A 26128-nucleotide genomic window follows, 5' to 3' on the forward strand; every position below is an offset into this window, starting at 1 on the left:
TTTGTCTTGTCACTTGCTTCTATACAAATGTAACAAGATTTTCAGCTGCACCAGTATAATTGATTTCATTGTACTGTTAATTGTGAATTTAATATGAACAGGAATATGCATGTATTATTGTGCTCTTTGACAATCTACATGTAAAAGGCCAGATTTATACTGTAAAAATTGAAAAATTGATAATTGTTCATGCTTTATATTATCTGCATAAGCCTTTTGAAAAGTGCAACAAAATAAAATGCATCCACAACTTTTAAAATTTTTGATGTTCAAAAACATCTAATCAATTTTAGAATTTACAATATGTCCATAAATTTTACTTCAGTTTTGACATGAAAGAATATTTCTAATTGGAAAAGAAACAAACCTGAAAGGCCAGTTCAGATTAATGCTTTAACTTGTGATATGTATCAGAAATGCAGTACAAAATACTTGTGTTCTCAGGCCAAATATCAGGCCACTATTAGCAACCATTATTAGATAAGTACCATAAAAAACATCTATACCAATTTGGAGTGATATGCATGTCTAGTCTAAGTCTATAAAAAAATCGGTAGACTAGTTGTATCCTGTTAGCTTACATAATACACACCTTCAATCAGATATAATTTAACACATGACTGGCATGTATTAAATGTTAATTACCTTACAATAATTTCAAATGCAGAATGTTAATATGACTTCTAATTTATTCTTTTTATTGGTATCTACCGGTAGTGACTTTCAGGTTTGTGTAAATGTCACCAGCAAACAACTCTAACCTTTAAATTCATAAAGAAAATTGTAATTATTGAACAATTTTCCATCTTGTTCAAATGGTGCAGGCAGATCCTCTGTATAAATAAATCCACCTAATTTTACCATAAAAATATTTTAACATGGAAATTTTAATTCAAAATCAGTGAAATCCGTCTAAACAGAACCTGGTTTAACAGAAACCTCTGTGATCTGAACTGTATCAAACAAAACAGTAAATATTCTTTGGTAATTTAATCTGTGTATAGCAAAGTGAAACACCTGTCTAAAAATAAGTGCTCACCTGGAAACAATATGCCAAAGCTAAAAACAAGCGCTCACCTGGAAACAATATACCATGTGATATAAATTTAGAGCTTTATTGCATCTTGTTTTCTTAGAACTAAACATGTAAACGTACTGCTGATAATTTGATATTGCAGTTTTTAACTAGCTCCTTTATTCAAAACCACATTAAAAAAGTCAAAAACTTGTTTTAAGCAGACTTAAAAATCCATAGGGTGTCATTCAAAGTTTTCAGTCATATTCACATTATCCTGGATCGTTTTTGCCTTTGAACAGGTAATCTGAACTGAACACTGAATATAGTTTTTGAGTCAAAAGCAAAACAAATGAGCAGAGAAGATCTTTGATAAATTTATAACCCGAATGATTGACGCCAAGTGATGACAATAGCTCATAGCTTTACAGTTCCAGGTGAGCTAAAATCAGAAGTCTTCACTCCTTAAAAGGTTTCCGTTTTGACAGGTTTCACTGTTTTGGTAGGTACATTAGTATATCACAAACATTAGAAAACACTCTACTACTAGCAAAAATTTTGATTTCTTTTGTGTATTGAGTGTAACAATAAATTTGTAATCTATGCTAGGTAAATCATATGTTTTTCATAGCAACTACAACTAAACAAAAAATTTAAGGAACTTGCACTCTAACCACAGAATTATTTATAAACACCTGGTTAACTAAATCAACATGTATAATATTTTTTAAATTTTTATCTGTCCTTCAGTAAACAAAGTTTTTGACTACTCATAGAACCCTATTGTCTACCTGTGTTTTTATTTTAAATTTAAAATTTGTAAGGGAAATACACCAGACTGGACTTAAGGGCAACAACATATTTGTGGTGATGAAGCAAAACCGCAATATAATCCTTTATACCATTGAGGTTATCATTAATAATAATTATTATTTAAATCTCCAAGGATGTATTTAATGATTAGCATTAGATCCAGGTAGAAGACTTGACATTATATTGATATCTCTACAGTCAATACCAGGTTTTCCACATAGAAATGGTTTAAGTCTGTCTGGTTACATAATATCACTTCTTTACCATCAAGTATTTTAGCACAATCTGTCTGATGACCTTTAAAGGGTATATTTGAAGTGCAGTAGGAAATCATCCTTAGAAAATCATGGCTAAATCAAAGTCAGATAGAGGCTGATATTTTTGTGCAATCTTGTTCATACTGAGTTCAGAGGTTTTTATTAATTTTAATCAATAGACTGATTAATCAATAAAAGTACATGTATAAAGTATGATTTAACATTTTCCTCTTTTAAGGTAAAATTAATAAGGAACCCGCCCCCCCTTTTTTTGGGACGATCAATGCATTTGAATGAAGACATTCTTTTGTCTTGGGTTAGGAACACCCTTTTTAAAATGGCTAGATCCGCCCCTGGGGCTAAATTTACAGATGGGGTTCCAATTTTATAATTAATGATTATGTAGAAGTAGAGTGGAAAAGTTCCCCTCCCCTCATGCAAACTACTAATCAATTGACACTAAGTTTGTACACCCCTGTAAATCTGTCCTTATACTAAGGCTTTGTGTAAATGTGTTCAAATTTCAAAAGTGAATTCTAATAGGTATTTTTGACAGATACAATATTGTACAAAAGAAAAATATACATGTACTGGTATAAGGAAGTTGAATGAAATGATGATATATAAATATGGATAGGCATGAAACAGATGTTTAATAATCTTATTCAGACATGTATCTTAAGTCAAATTTAGCCATTATTAAAGACTTACAAATTTCTCAATAGATGGAAACCTCTTATTATCAATCATAATTCTATGCCAACAAAAGACACGGGTAAATCTAACACCAATGTATCTGTCCAACTGAAACTAATCATTACAGACCAGACACACTCAAGGTCAATGTCCTCAAGTCTTCCGTATTCAAGGTCAGACAAAATATTAAAAGCGTGAATTTTATCCAGAAAATAAAAGACTTCAGTAGAATTCCTGCAAGCATAATAAACTGTAGGCTAATATTGTAATTATGTTATCTATTTTAGTTTGGAGAGATTTAATCAATTGTATAAACCCACGATTCACAGTAATAATAAAGACTTAGTTAAAGCATTTTTTTTGTAATTCGGTTTTTCGAACAAAGAGTGCATAGTAAAAATTGTCAGTGGTAAGAATATTTCTGGCAATCTTCCAACAATTAATGCCAAACCCCATATAGGTAAAAGACATGACTGATATAAGTCTGGCTTGACAAGACTTTCAGCATGAGACATGTCTGATATAAGTCTGGCTTGACAAGACTTTCATCAGGAAATAATGTTCTTCGATCCAATACTAAATTCAGTCATCTCTTCCTGTTCCGTATTGGAATGTATATGAAAATTATAAATTCCAATCCATATATACTTAACATTATCTCATATTAGACCAATATGTGGTATTATATTTCATGTAAACAGTTTGGCATCTTCAGACATATCATTGACAATAACATTAAGTTAATTGCACCTTTTTTCAGTACGTAAATGACATACTTGTGTCATGGTCTATTACCACTGTGGACTTCAGCCTCATACCAGAGATGAACTATTAGTACCTTTATAAATTCCTTACTGTATCACATCAATATATATCACTACTAGAAAATGAGTACCCCACAAATACTACAGGAATCAACAGAGCAATGTTCAGTGAACTTAGGTACGGAGTCTTCAGAGGATTTTTTAGAAGTAATGTTAAAATATTTCTTCAAATATCCTATATACTTTATGCAACCATCAACTACAGACCAAAAACAAGAGATTAGAGTAAGTCAGTTTATTGGTAATAATGTTTTAAGGTGTTAACTGCTAATTAAGGTCAGATATTCTTGATTTCATTCTGTCTGAAAAGACCTTATGCCCGATATTCCCAATGTTACCACAATGATTGGAGTTTGAGACTTTATTCTACCACTATGATGTGAGACCCAAATATTAACACTTAAGTGGAACAAGTTTCAAACTCAATAACCATTAAATGGTACAAACTATGAGACTTGTTAATTTTTACAAATACGATACGAGTTTGAGATTTTATTTTACACTATGATACAAATTTGAGACCATTTTAAATCGAGGCCCAATATTACCCCCTAGGAGTATATTAGGTTCAATATAACCATGTGCACTATGACACTAGTTTCAAATTGTCAGAGACATTTTCATTGAATCTACAATCATTTTATATCCATGTTTTACAGATGCTTCAAGGTTTCGTTCACACTGGCAGTGACAGCAACATCTTTAACAAACCTCATTTTTTCATAATTTTTAACCAGTGCAACCTCAAAAGCGAATAAATGAAAATCCTCAGAAAAAAATATGAAATCCATACATGCTCTGCATATTATAAACCATTGTGCAACAACACCACAAATCACAATAAAAAAAATGTTTTATGCAGTGACTGTTAGTCTAGAATGTTAACAAAGGAAACATATGCAACTAAAATTTCAGACAATATGGTATGTCTACAAAGTATAGATTATCAAACTCAACTACCTATTGAAATATTAAACTTTATACTAATAGTTTATGCAGTCACCAGATGAGCATCCCAATATATCATATTCAACCACAGTTAAGAGACGACATCAAAAGATCGATGTAGGATAAAAAACTTGTATCAAAAAGTTTGGATGTGGGGGTGGGGGTAAAATTCTTTAAGTTTTGTACATCTAAAATCGATTTTTACATATATCCCTATTGGTAAATCAATTTTTTCCAAATTAAGTTAAGAGGGGGGGTCAGTGAAAAAACTATGTGAATTAAGTTTTTTATTCTTCATTGAACTTTCAAATTTCTAGTTTTTAGGAAAATAAATGTTATATATTCACAGAGACAAATGGGTGATTTTACTATAAAAATTTAAATAAAAACTTATAAATGTAATCATACATGTATTTACTGTGGATTCAGTTATTTTTCATGGGTACCAATTTTCAGGGATTGAGGAAAATTTGCATTTTTGTGGATATATGATGATTTCGTGGTTTTGCCAAAGTCTGCATACATTTCTAAATTACAACAGTTGTAATTTGTTAGACATTGAAATTAATGGTTTCCCACAAAATCCACCAAAATTTGTATCCAATGAAAAATAATAATGAATCTACAGTATTAATCGGTTATGGTCCAAACAATAAACCAGACATTCATTGTTTTTAGTCTTTGTTGGTTCTGGATTTTTAAGAGGCTGGTCAGGACGTCAGGTGTCTTGTCGACAATTGTTTTGTTCTAAATAAAGATTAACTGTAATATGGACTACAAACGACGACAATTGTTTAAAAGAAGAAACAATATCATATTTTGACTTCCTGCAATCAATGGACCAAAAAAAATATTTAAAAGACAATCTAATGGCAAATCAATATTTCAAATGTTTACATTAGAACTAATATTGGAGTGTATGATTTTGCAATAATTTCAAATGCATTAGGCAAACAGAAAGTTACGTAACTTAGAAGGATTGAATTTTTCTTGAATAGATCAAAGCATCTCCCGTTCTTTGTTGTTATACTCCAATGAATACTTATCAAAAGTTCAGTCATTGCAAACATTCAAGGATTTTTCCAATAGTTTAAAACATAATATTTGTTTTTGACATGATATTTGTTTTCACAAGTTGAAAAGTTGAACAAATACTTTTCAAAATGACTTTCAAATTTCATATTGAAAAAAAAATCCTTGGAAGATATGATCAACCTAACAATATTCATTTGTACTACTTTAAATAGATGTCAACACTGACTTAAAAGCCAGACAAAAACATGACTGTTACATGTTTTAAATATAATACATTACCAAAATAAATCTATTGATCACCTGCTGGCCAAATTGCGTAATAGCCGCAAAGTCCTGCATCATACAAAACTGCAATTAAATCCCAACCAACTGTTTCCCTCATGCAATGTTAAAAATTTTCAAGCCATGATTTGAAATAAGGTTATTGGCTTCTTTATTGTATTACTACATAAGATGTGGCGCGGCATTTACTACTGTAATTTACCCTTATATAAATACTTCAACTTTCTGACTTTCAGATATTATGGGGAGGGTCATAAACATCTCACAAGGCATGTTTCACGGTCACCCCACAACATTTTTGCACCAAGTCAGGAACTTCTGGTCTTTCCAAGTCTAGTGTGTTTTTTTTTATATTTGTAAATTGTTCATTTGAATGATGGAGTTTAGCATGGCATCCATTTCATAACAGCAAGTATATGCAAAAATTGTTTATTGGCTAGTTGAAGGCCGTCTCTCGGTGCTGCATAGGATTTCTTTTGCTCAAATTTTCATTGCTTTAAGATAATATTTTATTTAATAGAAGTATAATTTCATGCTTGAAAGTTTAGAAGAATAAATAAGTGTAATTTCAAACTTTTAAAGTTACTTGCAGTTTGTAAAGTATATAAACTAAAATCTTAAATAATAAAGACCTTGAAATCTGAATGGAATTACCTGTTTTATACTATTGACAAAATATTTAATGCTTTTAATAGGGTCTGTCTACTTGTAAGTCAACTGATATACATAAGCATGTAGTATACCTATCAGTGGCAGGTCTAGGGGTGGGTTCCACAGTTGAAACCCATTCTTTTTCTATGATCAACGCTTTTGAATAACATTTAGTTGGGACCTCATCTTAATCCTGGGTTAGAAACGCCCTCCCCCCTCCCTTATAAATGGCTGGTTCAGCCCCTGCCAATGTATTAAATTTCTATATTTACTTATTCCATTAGTTTCATTATCAATCTGTCCTTGTATCAAAATAACAATTTTCAATTAGGCTTTGTGGGTAAAGGTAAACCACAAATTTAAATCTTCCCTGAAGAAAGAATTGTAGATAATATTGTCTGCAGACTTTAACTAACCACAAAATAAAATATCCCAGAAAACACTTTTTTAACTCAATCCAAAAAAAATTTGTACCCAAGAATAAATGAATTCACAAAACCGGTAGTATCTTCAAAAACAGTTCAGATTTTTTTATTCTGTGTGCCCCAAATACAATCAACCTATTTCTCAAGCACTGAGACTACAAAATGAGGTACAATTTTTAACTTTATCTGGAAAATAATCAGTCTGGACTTCTCAATTATGCAACGTTAAGAAAAGAATAATTGAAGGACCCTTGAAGACTATCTTAAATATTATCGCACTGTGATTGGTTAAACGCCGTCACATGGTGACCCCCTGTGGATCCGTAGGGGGTTAGTAAATTTCATAGGGGGTTCATGACATCACGTCTACTGTTAATGGTGACATCATCTATTGATATTGTTGTATTTCATTGTTTATTTTTCTACAAGACCTACGGGAAAAGTCCTGTGTGTGACAAATTCGTTATACGGTTTCACTACTGACCCCTACTAGTCCATAGAGGGTAAGTCAAATCCATAGGAGACTCGGCCTGCGGCCTCACCCCCTATTAATTTTACTAACCCTCTATAGATCTGTAGGGGGTCAGTAGCAAACCATTGAACTTATAAATAGTGGGTCTGTTTTACAATTCATATTTCAAGTCCATATTCTTCTTATGAGATCCAAATAGTTCTCCAAATTGTACTTGATTTCCATTGAAAGGCACTGTTTTCACTGTTAGTACCAGGAATAATATGAGTTGCTTATTGTGAAACCCAGTAATAATTTATATTCAGTTGTAAATTGTACAGAATAAAGCATTTGGAAAACTATAAAGACATTCAACTATGCTACAAAACAAACTGATGTTATTTAAGAGTGAAATGGCCGTAAAATGATAAACATGGCCTTACCTTAACAACTTTGCATTAAAGTACAAACATTCCATAAATCTCAAATTTCTCTTCTAATTTACCTGCCCAGGTAAAACCATTGTTCAAAACCCAATCCTTTGCAGACAGGTGGGACATTCCATTACAATAAATAGGGAGAAAAGACTGACTCACATATCTATACCAAACTAAAATTATGTATTTTTCTCATTACCAGCTGTCAAAATTGAAGTACTGAATAACATGTATTTAAATTCAAATGATTTTGTAAGTATAAAGTGATAATAAGCTAGCAGGCTTGAATCTGATAACTGTATTAATTATCAATACACACCATTGTAAGACATTGATCGCTTGTCTGTCTTGTATTTCAGACAATCGTCAATAGATCTCAATAGTATGTCAGCAGACAGTCACTCAACAAATCTAGACAAAACTTTCAGGCATTCAATTTCAGAGTATATATTCATTTCATGATAAAACATTTAAAAAATCAACTGGTTTTACAAACAAATTTTGAACAATTGTTCTATATGTGCTTGTAATTTCTAAGGGACGACATCAAAAGATCAATGTAAGATAAAAAACTTAATTCAAATAGTTTGGGGGTGGGGGGTTGAACTGCTGCAAGATTTGGTTATCCGACATTGATTTTTACATATATCCATATGGGTCAATCAATTTTTCCCAAATTAAGTTCATAGGGGGGTAGGGGGGTCAGTGAAAAAACTATTTGAATTAAGTTTTTTATCCTTCATTGAACTTTTGATGTCGTCCCTAAGGGATCTGTTTAAAAAATGTCTCACAGACAAATTGTTGGTGTATAAGTGTAATACAGTTAAACTGGGGGTTACATGAAAAGGTCAACCTTGGACTCTGAAAAACTATCCTTTTAAGGGGTGACCATTAATTGAGGCTCAAACCCAATCTATTATTACAGTTGTACATTAGAAGAGGGTGACCTTAATAAAACCTCAGGTTTTTCCCTTTAGAGAAAATTATCTGATATCAAGTTTCATGCAAATCAGGTAAATAAATTATAATATGAACAATTTGGAAATCTGATTATTCAGAATATACACTTAAAAAATTAACAAAATATCCTATGACGCATCTTTTGGGTGTCCATTTATCATTAGCAACAAAATATGTACCCTTTTCTTTTTGTCTCGACAATGCACAGCACTCATTGCTTAATATCATTATCAATATGACATAAGGCCAATATTTAATATATGGAGAAATGCACTACAAATGAACTCATCATGGATACTTCAGACTTAAAATTTCCATGCCAGACGCCTGATTTGTCTACCGAGGACTCATCAGTGACACGTATACTAGTACTATATTACATACTGTACTGTTTCCATTCCTATACCATCTGCATATTGAGAAATAAGTGTACCATCTAACAATGATCCATTTATTTAACAATGTTATATCACTTAAACATGTAATTAAATTCATCATCTATCTAGCATGTATAGAGTCTAGAGAGCAAGCATATGCAACACATGGTTAGATCATTCATGCCATGTTATTGATATTATCAAAATTAAATACAAACTTTTATGTCAGAAAGATAAAATTTCAAATCGACAAGAATATATGATTAAAAATTTCTGTTTTAGCAACTGTTTCAAACATAAATATTTTTCTTTCAAATTTTTCTGAGTAAACTGCAGATCAATGACCACAGACAGACAATTATTTTCAGACCAGATGTCGAGTAGACGACAATTAATATCTTTAATTCTGTTACTTCCATCACCTGTTACTTACGTACTTTATTAATATTTATGTAAAAAATAAAACATGTATTGTGAATTCAATAATTTCGTAATCACCTATTGTTGTGGATTAATGAAAAATTGCACTTTTGTGGGTATATGGTTTCATGGTTTAACTAAAGTCTGCTTACATGTCTATAGAATGTTTCTATTTCAACCTTTACCCATGAAATCTCAGATAATTGGTATCAACAATTAATACCAAATCCACAGTAAATATTGTTAAAATGGCGGAAACGATGAAAATTGATAATGAAAAAAAATATCATATCCACAACAAAAAAATGCAATTATTTTTTTTAATAAAAAATATCATTAACAATAATCTGATAAGTGCTACTGCTCTTGTATAGTACAAATGTACAAGATTCAGGCAAAGCAAATTCTTATACTACTAGGTAGCGTTCACAACACGAACAGCAGAATCAAAATGTTGTATATTTTTTTATTTTACTTATTTTAACTGTCAACTAGGATTTTTTACCTCTGTATTATGAAGATAGAAAATGAATATCAAATCCTTCTTTCTCTCCATTTACAATTTACAATAATAAGTGTTCAGACTAAACTAATGGTGCCCTACTTGCATTAGTAATAATATCAAATTTCCTTGTTCAGTGAACCATGAAATCTTGAAGAAACCCCTAACTTGACCTATATTTTTAGTTCATATTATAAGAACATGTGTACTTATAAAGCTTCAGGTTGATGTGACCACAACTTTATGGTATTATAGAGAACATGTGACCTTATAAAGCTTCAGGTTGATCATGTGACCACAACTTTATGGTACTCAATCAAAACTTTAACCTGTTCAATCAACCACAAAGTTTTGCTCAAAGCCAAATTTGGCTTATATATATTTTTAAAAGTTCAAATCATAATGTTGCAAGTTGACAGACTTGACCACAACTTCATGAATCATGATACAAACAAGAATGTGTCCTCAGTACACGAATGCCCCACTCGCACTATCATTTTCTATGTTCAGTGGACCGTGAAATTGGGGTAAAATCTCTAATTTGGCATTAAAATTAGAAAGATCATATCATAGGGAACATGTGTACCAAGTTTGAAGTCGATTGGACTTCAACTTCATCAAAAACTACCTCGACCAAAAACTTTAACCTGAAGCGGGACAGACGGACGAACGGACGAAAGAAAGGACGAACAAACGGACGAACGAACGGACGGACGAACGGACGCACAGACCAGAAAACATAATGCCCCTCTACTATCGTAGGTGGGGCATAAAAATGTATTAAACAAACTAAAACCAAAACTTTCCCATGTTGTGTAAGAACCTATAGAACAGCCGTAGAAACAGATGCACTGATAGACTAGTAAACAATGAAACAATAATTTCTAACCACATTGTCTTTGGTGGATCCAGTGGAACTTCTCTTTTTTTTGGCTGATCAATGCATTTGAATGGGGACATTTAGTTGGACCCCTCCCTTTTTTGTCCTGGTTTAGGAACCCCCCTTTTTAAAATGGCTGGATTCGCCCTGATATGGTTGGAAACCCCCACTTTTGCAAAATGACTGGATTCGCCCCTGCATTTTAATGCTGTTTAATATAATGCCTCAACAGAAGAAAAAAAACACTGTGGCAAGACCCTCATTGGAGTCAAGGTTGCTAAAAAAACCTTCTTGTAGTGTTACCAGCAGACATTTCCTTTTTCTTTCCCCTCCCCTAGCTGCTTTGCTGGAGACTTATAAAATATATATGATGAAATACAACAAGAAAGCATGCTTTTTATCTGTGAAAGATTAATGTATTTTATATATTTATAGATAACTGCTGCAAGGTTTCGTTTGAAGATTCGAGCAACTATGGTTGAAATGATAATATAAAAGACAATGACAATTATTCCACATCTCCTTTATATTGATGAGACTGCCAGGTTTTCAAAGCAATCGTCTGGATGAAGAACAGCAATGTTTTCCTCAGATGTACTGACTGCTTCCTAATAAATAAATGAACAGATTTCTAGCAACATATATCCTTCTTTCCCATTATCCAATCAATAGCATTATCAACTCCATGGACAGACAGTGGTGTAGCCAGGGTTGGAACGATGTGGATGCGAACGGTCGCAAATTTTTCGGACTTTTTTATGTAGAAAATTAAATTTTTCCTGTATGCATGTCAGTGTATTCCCCTGGAATCCGACATTGGTTAGATTTTCGTTTAATTTAAAATTACACACCAGTATACATTATATTTCCAACAGAATTTTATGAACAATACCATCATCATTAAATTCAGAAATATTTAATGTAAAAGTTTCACACCAAATCTTATATTTGACATCTCAAAAACAAACCCATTACTTCTGTATATGGAACTTCGGAATATAGGAACCGAAGAGACACCCTCCTTTCCTGGAACTTGAGCCTCCCAATGGGGTTTTTGATTACTTGTCTTAATTCATTGCTGCGAGAGGATATGGAAATACCGGGCAACCGTCCGTTCAGTCTTGTACAATTCTTGCCAGATTTTTGTGAAACTTATATCATCATGCAGCAATGTCTTTCACACATGCAAGTATAAATCCTTTCAAATATTTTTAGCCAATATATATGCCCTTTGGAAATATAAATTATAAATGCAAATCTCATTGTATTTGTTTGGAAGCTTTTTCTCTCGAGATATAAATTAAAAATAGAAAAAGTGCTTTGTTTAGTTTTTGCCCTCTTGTACATAAAAATGTATCTTGGATGCGGGGGACATTGGATCTCTGATCTTTTATTGAAAATAACATTCATATTTGTACCTAGATGGAAAGGGGTATTCGTGAGCCCTGGAATGAAAACACTTCATTAAAATTAGAGTCGTCGTCTTTCGTGCCAAAGGAAACGATATTAGGATATGAGTTTTCAGAGATTTTTTATCCATCTTGTTTACATAAAGGAAAAACCACGCATACGGCTTTGGAAATGATTGGAAGCGATTCTCCTATTCTCATATACATTCGGATACTATTATGTGTATATGCTGTCAACTGTCATTATATAATTATTAAAAACATTTTTTTTTTGTCAAATTGATGTGGATGCTTGAGCATCTGAGCATACATGCAAGCTACGCCACTGACAGATATGTGTTGATGCCAACATTTTCATTCCTCTTATTTCAACTTAATAAACATTATTTTTTTCAAATATAAACTAACTACCCACATGATCTTATTTCATTCCAAATCTAACGTTACGTTTCCTGCATAATGGTATGTCTGTATATTTTACATGCAAACAAATGCATAAAATAGCATGTGGGTGTTTAGTTAAAACATTTCTCCTTGATAATTATACTCTACCTATCAAACACAGCTGATTTTCACTTTGCTTGGTCTATAAATAGAATCTATCATAATATAAAACATTTAAGCTTTTAGAAAAGTATTTGGTGGGACATACTACAACAGGGAATGGCATATGGAATGGACATAAGAAGGGCATGTTATGAAAACAAAATTATCAAATTAAGCTACTAGTAGTTAGAAAATTTTCTGCATTCCTTCATTTCCTTTTGTACAATTTGGAGGTTAGTATGGCGTTCATTACCACTGAACTAGTATATTTATTTGTTTAGGGGCCAGCTTAAGGACGCCTCCGGGTGTGGAAATTTCTCGCTGCATTGAAGACCTGTTGGTGACCTTCGGCTGTTGTCTGTTCTATGGTCCTGTTGTTGTCTCTTTGACACATTCCCATGATTTCCATTCTCAATTTTACTTTGCCAACATTGTTCATATCTGAACTGAAAACAGTACATAACAAGAATGTGTCCCCAGTACACGAATGCCCCACTCGCACTATCATTTTCTATGTTCAGTGGACCGTGAAATTGGGGTAAACCCTCTAATTTGGCATTAAAATTAAAAAGATCATATCATAGGGAACATGTATACTAAGTTTGAAGTTGATTGGACTTCAACTTCATCAAAAACTACCTTGACCAAAAACTTTAACCTGAAGCGGGACAGACGGACGGACGAACGAACGGACGAACGGACGCACAGACCAGAAAACATAATGCCCCTCTACTATCGTAGGTGGGGCATAAAAAAAGACAGAGGACAACTGGTCATGTGTATATATTGGACTTGTGCAAGCAATAATCATGGCAATTGTATATTTTAATCTGTTGCATTATAAATGCATTCTGTACATATATTTTTGTGGGTGCAAATTTTCAGGCTTAAATTTAAATATTGTTTGTTTGCCCTTTATCGACAGACCCTATAAATTCGTTCGGACTGATTTGTATTTACCTGCAAGATTTTATTTTATTTTATTTTTTTGTTCCAACTGAAAATCTAATATTTGTATTTCCCGTTCAAAACTTTTTTTAAAGGAATCATTGGGTTTTATCGTCCCTGTACAAGATTTAGTATGTTTGGTATCATGTGAGCGTTTGATATCAACACTTCCATTTAGAGATTCAAAGCATTTATTTGAAATCGATTTTGAAAGTTTTGAAATCATGATATGACGAATGTTGCCCTGTGTCTTTATACTTGAAGAGCAGGGTTCATTCTAAAAAGCTTGTCCAATACAAAATTATCAACGTGTGCACAAAATATTTTGTAAACGGACATTGCATCCTATGTATAGTGGATGGCCTTTGGTGATCCATAGATCAGGATGATTATGTTAAGGATGCCTTTGACCAGCTTTGACATAATATTTACATCTGACATAAACCAAAGGCCTGTAGAGTGGAAAATAATTGGCAGTAAAATCGCCAAGTTTTTCCATACATACCATTTATAAATGCGATGAAAAATACGTGACAATTGATTTTCAAAATCTTGTAGCATTTTTATTGGAAACATCGGCACACATGAAAATTTAAACACTCTCAGGGTTGTAAGTAAAATAAGATAAATGCTTAGTTTTTGCTCTTCAAACTGGTTTCATGACGATGAAGATGGTGGGAAATAAACGTTTAAAACATGCTGCTAACTATATAGCTATTTATACTATATAGAAAGTCCCTGCACAGCCCTATACTTTGATTTTTGAAGAAAAAAAAAATAGTAATGCATATGAAGTAACTCCACATTCTTTCAAAACTTCCTGGGACTATTATATTAATAGTCCCAGAAACTTATTAGTAAAAGCAATACAGACAAAAATGATATCAAGCAGAAACAAAAGCAATACCTGTACCGACAAAAATGATATCAGGCAGATTTTGTATCTATGAAATAAAATATTATACCTACCTGCCTACCCATGACACAAATTGTACCGAGGAAAGAAAAATAAAATATTTTACCTACCTACCTACCCTGTTTCAAAAACTAGGGTTGGAAAAGAGCAAACAAACAATATTTTAATTTAGGCCACATCAATAGTGAAAAAAAAAGTATTTTCTTTTAACAGCTAAATTTTTACCTTTACTAATAATAATGAATCCACAGTTTATTGTACGAAAGAAAATCAAAAAGTGTTGCATACACTGTAAAACAAAAGGAACTGTTCACAGTGGCTCAAACTGGGAGTAACCTCTAAGGTATTTACATGCCTTCCTCACAGTGGCTCAAACTGGGAGTAACCTCTAAGGTATTTACATGCCTTCCTCACAGTGGCTCAAACTGGGAGTAACCTCTAAGGTATTTACATGCCTTCCTCACAGTGGCTCAAACTGGGAGTAACCTCTAAGGTATTTACATGCCTTAAACAGTGGCTCAAACTGGGAGTAACCTCTAAGGTATTTACATGCCTTAAACAGTGGCTCAAACTGGGAGTAACCTCTAAGGTATTTACATGCCTTAAACAGTGGCTCAAACTGGGAGTAACCTCTAAGGTATTTACATGCCTTAAACAGTGGCTCAAACTGGGAGTAACCTCTAAGGTATTTACATGCCTTAAACAGTGGCTCAAACTGGGAGTAACCTCTAAGGTATTTACATGCCTTAAACAGTGGCTCAAACTGGGAGTAACCTCTAAGGTATTTACATGCCTTAAACAGTGGCTCAAACTGGGAGTAACCTCTAAGGTATTTACATGCCTTAAACAGTGGCTCAAACTGAGAGTAACCTCTAAGGTATTTACATGCCTTAAACAGTGGCTCAAACTGGGAGTAACCTCTAAGGTATTTACATGCCTTCCTCACAGTGGCTCAAACTGGGAGTAACCTCTAAGGTATTTACATGCCTTCCTCACAGTGGCTCAAACTGGGAGTAACCTCTAAGGTATTTACATGTCTTCCTCACAGTGGCTCAAACTGGGAGTAACCTCTAAGGTATTTACATGCCTTTCTCACAGTGGCTCAAACTGGGAGTAACCTCTAAGGTATTTACATGTCTTCCTCTATACGTCAAACTGACACATTTGAAATAAAGATTGTGGCTGATTATACAATGAAAGCTGGAAACCACAAGACTTTTCAAAAATATGAAAGGGAAAAAACAAACCAGAATCAAGACAAGGATGTCATTGGCGGATCCAAGGGGGGGGGGGGTTCTGGGAGTTGGAACCCCCTTTTTTTTGGCCGATCAATGCATTTGAATGGGAGCATATAGTTGGAAGCCTCCCTTTACTATGGGTTGAAACCCCTCCACCCCCTTTTTCGAATGGCTGGATCCGCCCCTGGATATGTTCAGAAGGAATCAACAATACACTTGATTTTCCTATTGTTTATTTTAATTTATTTGCTTTTTATCCTCCCTTCCCAATTACAATCCCAGATTTTAGTAACGGCCATTATTTTCCTGTCTGCTTGATAAGAGTAACAGGTCTTTTTGATTATCAAATCTGTATGTACTTAAAACTTGTGCATTGCACAACTGACTGAGTTTCAATAGTAATTTACATAAAAGATTTGACATTCATACATACATATATAACACAGACAATATAATACAGGTAAATCACAACCAGAGATTGTTTAATTTGAATAATAGAAAGGTTACATCCTAAAATGGGTATCATATGACGGAATTTGGTCAAATCCCCGTATTGTCCACAAGTTGATTTCATGCAGAAGCAAAATGGGAAATTAGTATAGAAGTAAAATAAATAATGAAAAAGGACAAAAAAAAATATCAATTTCAGGAACGTATGAAAAGTTTGATATGAAAGTCATCAAAATTATGACTTCATTAATATAGGGATTTCTTCAAAAAATCTTATGTTGTAAATCAGTAAAACCATTAAAACAGATACCATCACATTAAATGTTTGCACTGCAATATCCATCTTTTTATATTTTTCTTTTCACAATTTCAATTTTACATTTATACCACATAAAAATAGTTTGCCAATTTTATTTTCTATACAGAACCTTGAACAGTTCATAAATCAATATCTTTTCCAAAAAAAGAATGTTCTTCATTTAAACTACTGTGAGCATTTATATGACATCATCCTTTTCACCATTTATCCCATGTCTAGAATATTTTATTCAAAGGATTGATTTTTTTTGATAACTTATGTGCACTCTTTTACTGTGAATGAAATTTTAAATACCTTATATTTTATGATCTCATTCAGTAATTAACGAATACACACCTTGGATCAGGTATATAAATTGAGATAAAAGCTAAACAGACATAACAATCTATAAATAGTCCCAATGATCATTAAATAATAAGCTGTACACATCTGACAAAGGTAAATCATTGATAATTAGGATTACCAAGGCAGACAGGTTGACCTTTATCTAGATCAATCTCCTGTCTGGTCAATGGTCAGACCACCAGACTGCATTAATATTTGATCTATAAAATCTATTCTATTCAAATATTAATACTTTCCACATTAATAAAATAAAAGTTATTTTTACGCATAAATCTAACCACAAACATTCAATCTAAATAATCCTTTTAGTAAAATGTGACCTTGGCACTTTTAAAATACACCAGGTTAATTCTTTTCCAATTAAAATAATAGGTTATTCCTGACTGAAAAGTCAAATCTAATGATAAAATCAGTTTCCTTAGGTTTTTATAGTCTGCTGAAAAACCTTCTATTTCACCATTTTGGTCTGCTACTTTCTGTCATTTATGAAAATCATCACTATAACTTTGATATCCTGCCTTCTTTTAAAAAAAATCTACCTTCTCCTTAAACGTTCCTATACTTGTACTTTTTGTGTACCCCCCCCCCCCCAACACACAAACACAATCTTCCCCTAACCCCCACACAAACACAAGTAGTAGACAGATTTGTTTCAAACTACCCTAAAACCACCAGATCTTATGAAACTTAGCTCACCTTTTAACGAGACAACATCATCTTAAAATATGTAACAATGAGTAAACATCTGACAGACAAGGTCTAAATCTCCATGAATATATCGGTAAACTGCTTATCAGTCTATAGACAGGGAGTAGTATCAGCATCCAAAATCCCGGTCATCAACGTGGATGTGGGTTTATAAACAGAACTGGTCACACAAAGACTAATCAACCAGATTAATGTGTCAGACACAAAATGCTAAGCCTCTGAGCCAAATCTCTATCCTCAGACAAGTAATAAGCGAGACAAGACTTTGTCTAATTGTAGTTCGTCTGGCACAAAAATATGGTGAAAATTGGAAAATGAATCAATTTATTTCATCAATTTTTCTCATTTCAACATGCCTTCTTATGAAGTATTATCAAATCAATTCTAACCAGTTGTCTAGCCATACAATCAGATCTTGAAAGTAGAAATAATTTTTACAATTAAAGCTTATTGCCTCTTCTTTCACCTTCTCAAGCTGCAGTAAATGTACTGATGGCAGTTATAAAACTAAATAATAGGAATCAGAAATCATTCTATTCTAAAAGTATGAGTCAGGTTTCATTCAAATTGTAGACACCATTGATGATTAGTATTATATCAGAGCAGTTTATTACATAATGTATTCTCATCAAACTATTTATGCAAAAACAGCAATCTGGAATCTCTCTATGTTATAAAACATGTCGTACAAATCAACACTCTATTATGTTTTATAAAATGAATGCAATTTTATCTTCAAACATGCTGACAATAAACACATGCATTTTTTTCTCTCCATTGTGAAAATCAAATTTGCATACCTCAAACCAGATACCAGTGCAGTTTTAATTTAATATTGAGTAAACTTCAAATTCTATTTTTAGCATAAACATGCAGGGTCCAATCAAAAGAATGGAGTGAAAGGGACATAACTCTATTTAGTGACACTACCCAAATTCGTACTTGATCTGAGTTTGGAGTAATAAGCATTGTGTTTTTCAGTTTCATAACATTTGGTTGAGGCAAAGTTAACTTCGAGAACAGAAATGAAAAATTCAGCAGTTTTTTCCAATTCTAAAGGGGCATAACTGTAGAAAAATAAAAGTAACATCACCAAAGTTCAAACTTGACCTGTGTGTTGTGGTAATAAGCATTTAGCACAAGTGAATAACATTTGGTTGAGGCAAACATAAATCATAGAATGGCAACAAAGTATTCAGCAATTTGTCCAACTGTAAAGGGGCATAACTCTAGAAAAGTTAAAGTGACACCAACAAAATTAAAACTAGATCTGTGTTTTGGTGTAATAAGTATTGTGTATAAGTTCCATTGCATTTGGTTCAGGCAAACGAAAGTTAGAGAACTAAAACTTATTTTGAACTAAGGATGTACAAGAGTTAAACTTAATGCCCCTTAAAAATTTAAAACAAGATACAAAGATGCTGCACAATTGATATTGTGTTATATAGGAATCTGTGTTTTTCTGTTTAAATTCTTGAATCATCTAGGTAAATGCTTTATCTGAACCATATTATTGTAGGCTATTCTCTGCTCTATTGCTAAAAATAAACAGGCAGTGGCGGATCCAGCCATTTTAAAAAGGGGGGTTCCCAACACAGAGTAAAGGGGGGGTTCCAACTATATGCTCCCATTCAAATGCATTGATCAGCCATAAAAAAGGGGGTTCCAACCCCAGAACCGCCCCCTGGATCCGCCACTGACAGGGCAAGGGTAATGCTCACTACTTTAGTTTATCTCTACCATACATGACATATGTATATGTGGCTCATTGGCCTGCCCCAAGCCAGAGTCTAAAGTAACATCCTTTCATTATTGTATTTCATAGAATTTGGCATCCATCTCAAATGGTCTCTATTACATATCGTCACAACATTTTGATGCTTGACTTATGTTAAGGTCCTAAGATTTCCTTTATTTACATTTTGTTTTGTATAGTTTGTCTCATTCTTATTCATGCAAATATCGCATATCCTTTTACTCATAATAACTTTAAAATATAGATAGAACTTGATTACTGAAATACTCATTCCCAACAACTTAGGGCCCCATACATGTAAAGCTAAAATTGTCCTTCATAATAGGTCCTATTCAGACATATCGTGATTAGAATATTAATTACAGGATAGATAATCCTTCTGTACTAAAACATCTTTAACAAATTAAAATTCCTGTCCTAAGCTTCCTTTTTAATATCTGGAAAATGTCCAAACTTTCTAAATTCCTAAGACAAGCACTATAGCAATTGCTGCAAGTCAGTAGCAGCTGTCAAATCCCAAGGTAGACTGAGAAATTGGAGGAAAATTTGATAGAATCGTTATATAGGCAGCGTGCTACTCCAGTGTACAACTGGATAACCATGAAAACTGGAAACAAATTTCCAAGGAAGATGATAGACCAAGTTAAATAATTGAATTTACTACCACTGCCAATTCTTTGAAGAATTCAATTATACATTATTTATCAAGTAAAGATCAAGTTTAATATTGGAATGAACCCATATTAAATTATTATATAATAGATGATAGTTATCAAAACCATCTCACAATTCAAAATTTCAAGGAAAAAAATATTGCAATAGTTATTTATTTACGACTAAAGGAGAATTTAAAAGCTTCAGTCCAACTGGAACTATGACACACATTCATTTGTGTGAATGAAATCCCAAGTCCAACATTTTCACTCTTTGTATTAGAAGTGCTTCAATCTTACTCTATTTAGATAATTTTTCACAAAAAAGGTAAAAGACCATACAGCCAAATTTAGGCCAAACTGGCATAGGTTTAATAATCTATCTTTGCTTGCAAAATTTCCTGTTTTTTTTTAAGTTTCTGGAGCTTTTTCACCAACAAACCTAAGAAAAGAAATGATTGCAAGTTATTGGAAATGGTCAGGACTTACATAGGTATATCTTGGGGGAAAGTGTTGTCTGGAAATCACCGAAGCATGACTGGAGAGGGCCCCCACTTAAGTCAGTCAGCTGGCCCTCCCTACAAAAAATTCTTGATCTGCCACTGACTTTTGTCCAGTAAAGAGTTTTGTGTAATGATTTGCTGTTTAATTATACCATATATACATTTATTCTAAATTAAGGAAGAATTGCAGGAAATATTACAAACTCTGTGAGCGCTTGATCTTGATACATATCATGAGGGGCTACTTAATCTCTCTATTGTTGGCTTGCTGCTATTTTAACCTTTTTACCTCCATCTCCTTTTAATTATATGTACTGTAGAAATTACAGGTTTGTGTGTAGCTGTATAACAATATTGATTGTAGGATACAAAATATATAAATTATAAAAATAAATCTGTCTAGACACAATACACTGACTGACTTAAGGAACATGTTTAGCCAAATTTCTGGATTAAAACCTAACTTTACTCCCACGAATGCCAAGGAAAATGGTAAATTTAGCTACACCTGTGTATTTGAAACTAAAACTCGTGTTCTGAATACTGGCAGGAAAAATAATGATTTCAACTGTGAGAAAGATGTCTAAATTTAATATAACATTTTATTGATCAAAATACCACCATTTTACTGACAGCTTGAAACACCCATACCTTCACAGGCTTTGGGGTTCCAACTGTTTTTGGTATTAATTCCAAACAATTGTTATTCCTATCCAGTACAGCATATACGTTATTGCAGTTTCAGTAGCCATTGTGTAAACAGCTGATTTGAATCTGTGTTATCTATTGCATCAGCAGTACAAATAGCGGGTAATAGAGGTGTGTAAAACTAAACTGGTCCCCATTCTATATCAAATTCCACACCGAAGGTGTAAACACAATAGAGGTCCAGTTTTGTGCAAGTGCTGATTGTAAAGGCAGAACTTAATTTACATAAATAAACTTATCATAGGTACCAGGATTGGTGAAATTTTATATAAAATTTGCACCAGATGCCCATTTTGTCTACAAAGACTCATCAGTGACCCTCGAAACCAAAAAAGTTAAAAAGGCCAAATAAAGTATGAAGTTGAAGAGAATTTTAGTGGTTGTGATCTATGTTATTTACTAACTGGATTCATGTTGTTTGTTCAGGTTGCAATTTTCATGGGTTACAGAGGTAAACTACAATTTAAATGTTTAAGTATAAATATTTTATAGGCTTGTAAGCATTGGCAAAACCATGAAATCACATATCCACTAAGTTTTCCTGAACCACAAAAAATGGTACCCAAAAAAATAAATAAATTCACCAATATACCAAAAGTTGAGTTGTTGGAAAGAACCATCTAAATGGCATTTTAAAAGAATGAGTTGAAAAAGTGTCCAATTTACATAACTCTTCATTTTTAACAAAACAAAAAACTCAGCAATGGAGGCAGAAACGAGAAATAAATAGTAATCTGATTACATACAGGTGTATAAGTATAAAGTTGAAATCTAATTTACTGCATTTTCATTGAAATGTTTACTTAATGGTAAACATTAATGTTGGCACCTGTACTGAGAGGCATAGTCTTGGATTATGCCAAATTTCAGTAAAAGCTTCTTTTTATAAAGAATGTGTCAAAATATGATTAATGATTGCTGTTTTCAAGGTAAAAGTCAGTCACAGCATTTACATATTTAAGCCATTAACAAATGTAGAACTCTTTTAACAAAGACAGATACATATTTTTTAAATAGTTTCTTGAATCTTTCAGCAGACAGTTTATTCATCGGCTGAGTGACAAAATGATCAATGAAAGTGAATTATGTGCTAGTGCAAAAAGGTCTTACTATATTTGAAGGTTTCAAACATATATTGTATGCCTTGGGCATTCTTGGCACTTGTAAATTTTAATCAAATTCTTCATCAAATGAAGAGGAATCTTTGACAAATTGATTATTCTTATTGTACATGTAGATACCTTTAAAGCAGCCAGAATATATTTCTCTGTGAAATTTAGGAACCTTGCTGTATCAAAACAGGGATAGCCCAGCCCCCTATATATACCTCAACAAAAGATAATCTTTTATGCGAAGTAGATTTGCACCTTTACTGCTAACATGCAAAGTAGATGTGTACCTTTACTGCTAACATAATTAAAGTCAATCATGTGTAAAATGTAGGTCATCTTGGCCTACTTTGAGAATAGAATTTCATTGCTTAATATGATTCCAAGATTAGCAAATATTATCATTCTGATTAGATCTTAAGTCACTTAACTATAACAAATAAAGAAACAAACAGAATGTAAAACCTTTCAAGTGTTTACAAATTTTAAATCTAGAAGCTATTCGAATACTCTCTTTTTTTTTAATTCAGGTCAAAAGTTTGCAGTAGATGTTAAATTGTGCTAATACTTGTTGCAAGTCATCTACATGTCAAATAAAATATAAATTGTTGCATGATATATGTCTCCAATTCAAATTTGCACATTCTGAGTGATGACATACATACGGTTGCATTAAAAAAGAACATTTTTGTCATTTGGGAATTAATTTTTAAATAGCATATAACACATTGTCTATTTTTTCTGAAATTCTAGCACAAAAATGTGTTTCTAAAAAACAGTTTAAAACAAAAACAACTTTTCTACAACAATTTTAATTCAAATTCCACAAAAAAAGACAAAGGAACCTTTTTTCTATAGTATAAACATTGTACATAAATATTTTGAAGATCTGTTAAGGCAATCTTAACTTGTAAACAATTGATAAATGACATGACAACAGTGCAACATCAATAAATGAAAAAACTCAAAAAGGTCACATTTTAAGCAACCCCTACAGAAAAAAAAGTTGAGGGCCAGTTGATGGCCATGTGGCGGACAGTTGAGGGCAAGCTGTTTTAAACAAAATAGTTGAGGGCTAGGTGTTGAGCATCTTAGCTCAACTCAAACCTGGCCAAGCACTGTATGTTTGATAGATGTCGCTCAACTGGCCCTCAACTAAAGCTGGCCATTAAGTTGAGGAAAAGTTGAGCAATTGATCTTTGTTTTTCATATAGTTGAGCAAAAGTTGAGCATTCAGACTTTGAATTTTGTGAATTTTTTGTAGTTGAGGAAAAGTTGAGCATTTAGACTTTGAATTTTTTGTAGTTGAGGAAAAGTTGAGCATTCAGACTTTGAATTTTTTTTTTTTATAGTTGAGCAAAAGTTGAGCAATTAGAAATATGACCTGGTGATATAAATGTTAGTGCAAGTGGACAGGAAGTATTATTATAAATAGTGATATTTAAAGTGTTCTCATAACTTTTTAGAGTGAAAAAAAAATTGAGACAATATATTCATGCATTAATTATAATTTATATATTATCAAAATGCGTAAGACAGGAGACATATTTATTTTATTATTAAGACAATTTTTTTTAGAAGGTATTACTTATAAAATCAGAATATTCTAATATAATGAATTTGGTATAAAAATAGAGATCTGTTTTTATTTACAAGATAACTTTTAAAAAGAAAGGATAAAGCATTCATGTAGTCTGTTGTGAGTTGAGATCTTTCTGCAGTATTTTGGCTATAAAAATACACAATTTAAATTTATTTTTTCTACAGTATGTAGTCATCAGTTAGCAATTACCAGATAATGCTCAACTTTTAAAGACCTAGCCCTCAACTTTTAATGACCTGGCCCTTAACTATTGGCCACCTAGCCCTCAACTTTTATTGACCTGGTCCTCAACTATTGGCCAGGTAGCCCTCAACTCTAATTGCTCAACTGTTGGACACCTAGCCCTCAACTATGATATTTTCTCAACATTGCTCAACTAATTTGCATAAAGTTGAGCATTGATAGTTGAGGGCTACCTAATTTGCATGGCAAAAATCCATGTAGCCCTCAACTGGCCCTCAACTATTTGCTCAACTGATGGCCAGCTAGCCCTCAACTGGCCCTCAACTGTTAGTTCAACTGGCGACCAGTTGAGCAATGCAGTTGGCCATCCTATCATTTTTTCTGTTTGGGTATTCAAATAAAACTATGGTACTTTTTACCATAATAAATGCTTCCAGTAAATCTAAAAAAAAAAATCCAAATTACCGGCTTCCAGAATTATATTTTTTGAATCAATGGTTTTCTTTATACAAACTTAAGCTGTATTAGATTTGATTGAAGAAATTTTCAATGAAAAAAGCTTAAATCTGGCAAGTGTGTAATGATTATTTATCAGTTATTGCACACAGATGAAGTCTGATGGCTGTTTTATCAGTTGATGAAAGGCAGAATGTATGATGTCAAGGTCAAAAGTTGAAAATTATAAATTCTTATTTATTCACATAAATGTTTTCAACAGTAAGATATTTTTTCATAAAAGTCAGAATAAATCTGCTGTTACTGATGTGCTTGAACTTTTGTTAAGGATTAAGAAGTAGCACTTTATTTGAATTATTAGTCCCTGAACTGTTTATGTTAGAAAATCATTTGCTAGCTTTATAGCTATATAACCATTGAAAAAAGCATGCATTGAACAATGTTTCTATAGTTAAATATGGTAATCCTCTTTATTCAGAACACAATTAATTAGAATGGGAGGACACAACATTATACAAACAGAATCAGAAAAACTTAAAAAAAACAATGAACCTTTAAGCACCAGTGATATTCAAATACAGTTCTACTTTCCTGAAGCAAATGTCACCAGGTCTGTCAGCTTTCATAAAAGATGTTTGTTTAGAATTTGTAAGTAGAACAAAAATCTAGGTATTTTAAAGAAAACAATGAGCTGCATTTACAATCCATATTCAAACAGTGGCGGATACAGAAGGGGTGTTCCGAGAGTTGGGAACCCCCCCTTTTTTTGAACAATCTATGCATTTGAATGGGGACGTATCATATGGTTGGAAACCCCCCTTTTGAAAATGGCTGGATCTACCCCTGTTCTTATATGCTTTAATTGTGTATATAACAAATATGTTGACAGATTCAGAACATCAATGAAACAAATTAACTATCAATGGTCAAGTGGCTGCAAACTTAAAACTTTAGTGGCACCCACAACTTGTAGATTTTAAATAAGGATATGTAGTATGATTGTCCATGACTGAGACAACTATTCACCACATGGCGAAGATTATAGCAACTATAGGTCACCACAAATGTACACAGTTTTCAAGTTACCATACACATACACATTTTTTAATCAAATTGAGAATGAAAATGGGGAATGTGTCAAGGCCTCCAGTGGGTCTTCAATAAAATCCTGTTGAAGCATATTAATCTTAGTACATAAAGCATGTAAGTTAGCTTACATGTGCGGTGGAACAAGTATGTCAATTTAAAGTATTTAAGGTTATGAACTTTCACATTATGTATCTCATATACCACTTTTTTGTTGCA

At 32.7% G+C, this 26128-nt stretch overlaps 1 protein-coding gene and 1 long non-coding RNA gene across 4 annotated transcripts in view; one reads left to right on the forward strand and one right to left on the reverse strand.

Moving 5' to 3' along the window:
- The window catches only part of LOC143078753 (uncharacterized), a 90289-nt gene that overhangs the window by 56000 nt on the left and 8161 nt on the right, over positions 1-26128 (reverse strand). The gene's annotated exons all lie outside the window — the stretch shown is intronic.
- Positions 7912-12291, forward strand: LOC143078755 (uncharacterized). The gene is made up of 2 exons (XR_012979261.1): positions 7912-8086; positions 11409-12291. It is a non-coding gene; the product is annotated as an uncharacterized LOC143078755 (long non-coding RNA).

The sequence above is a fragment of the Mytilus galloprovincialis genome, chromosome 6 (genome assembly GCF_965363235.1).
Source record: "Mytilus galloprovincialis chromosome 6, xbMytGall1.hap1.1, whole genome shotgun sequence".
NCBI classification, from domain to species: domain Eukaryota; kingdom Metazoa; phylum Mollusca; class Bivalvia; order Mytilida; family Mytilidae; genus Mytilus; species Mytilus galloprovincialis.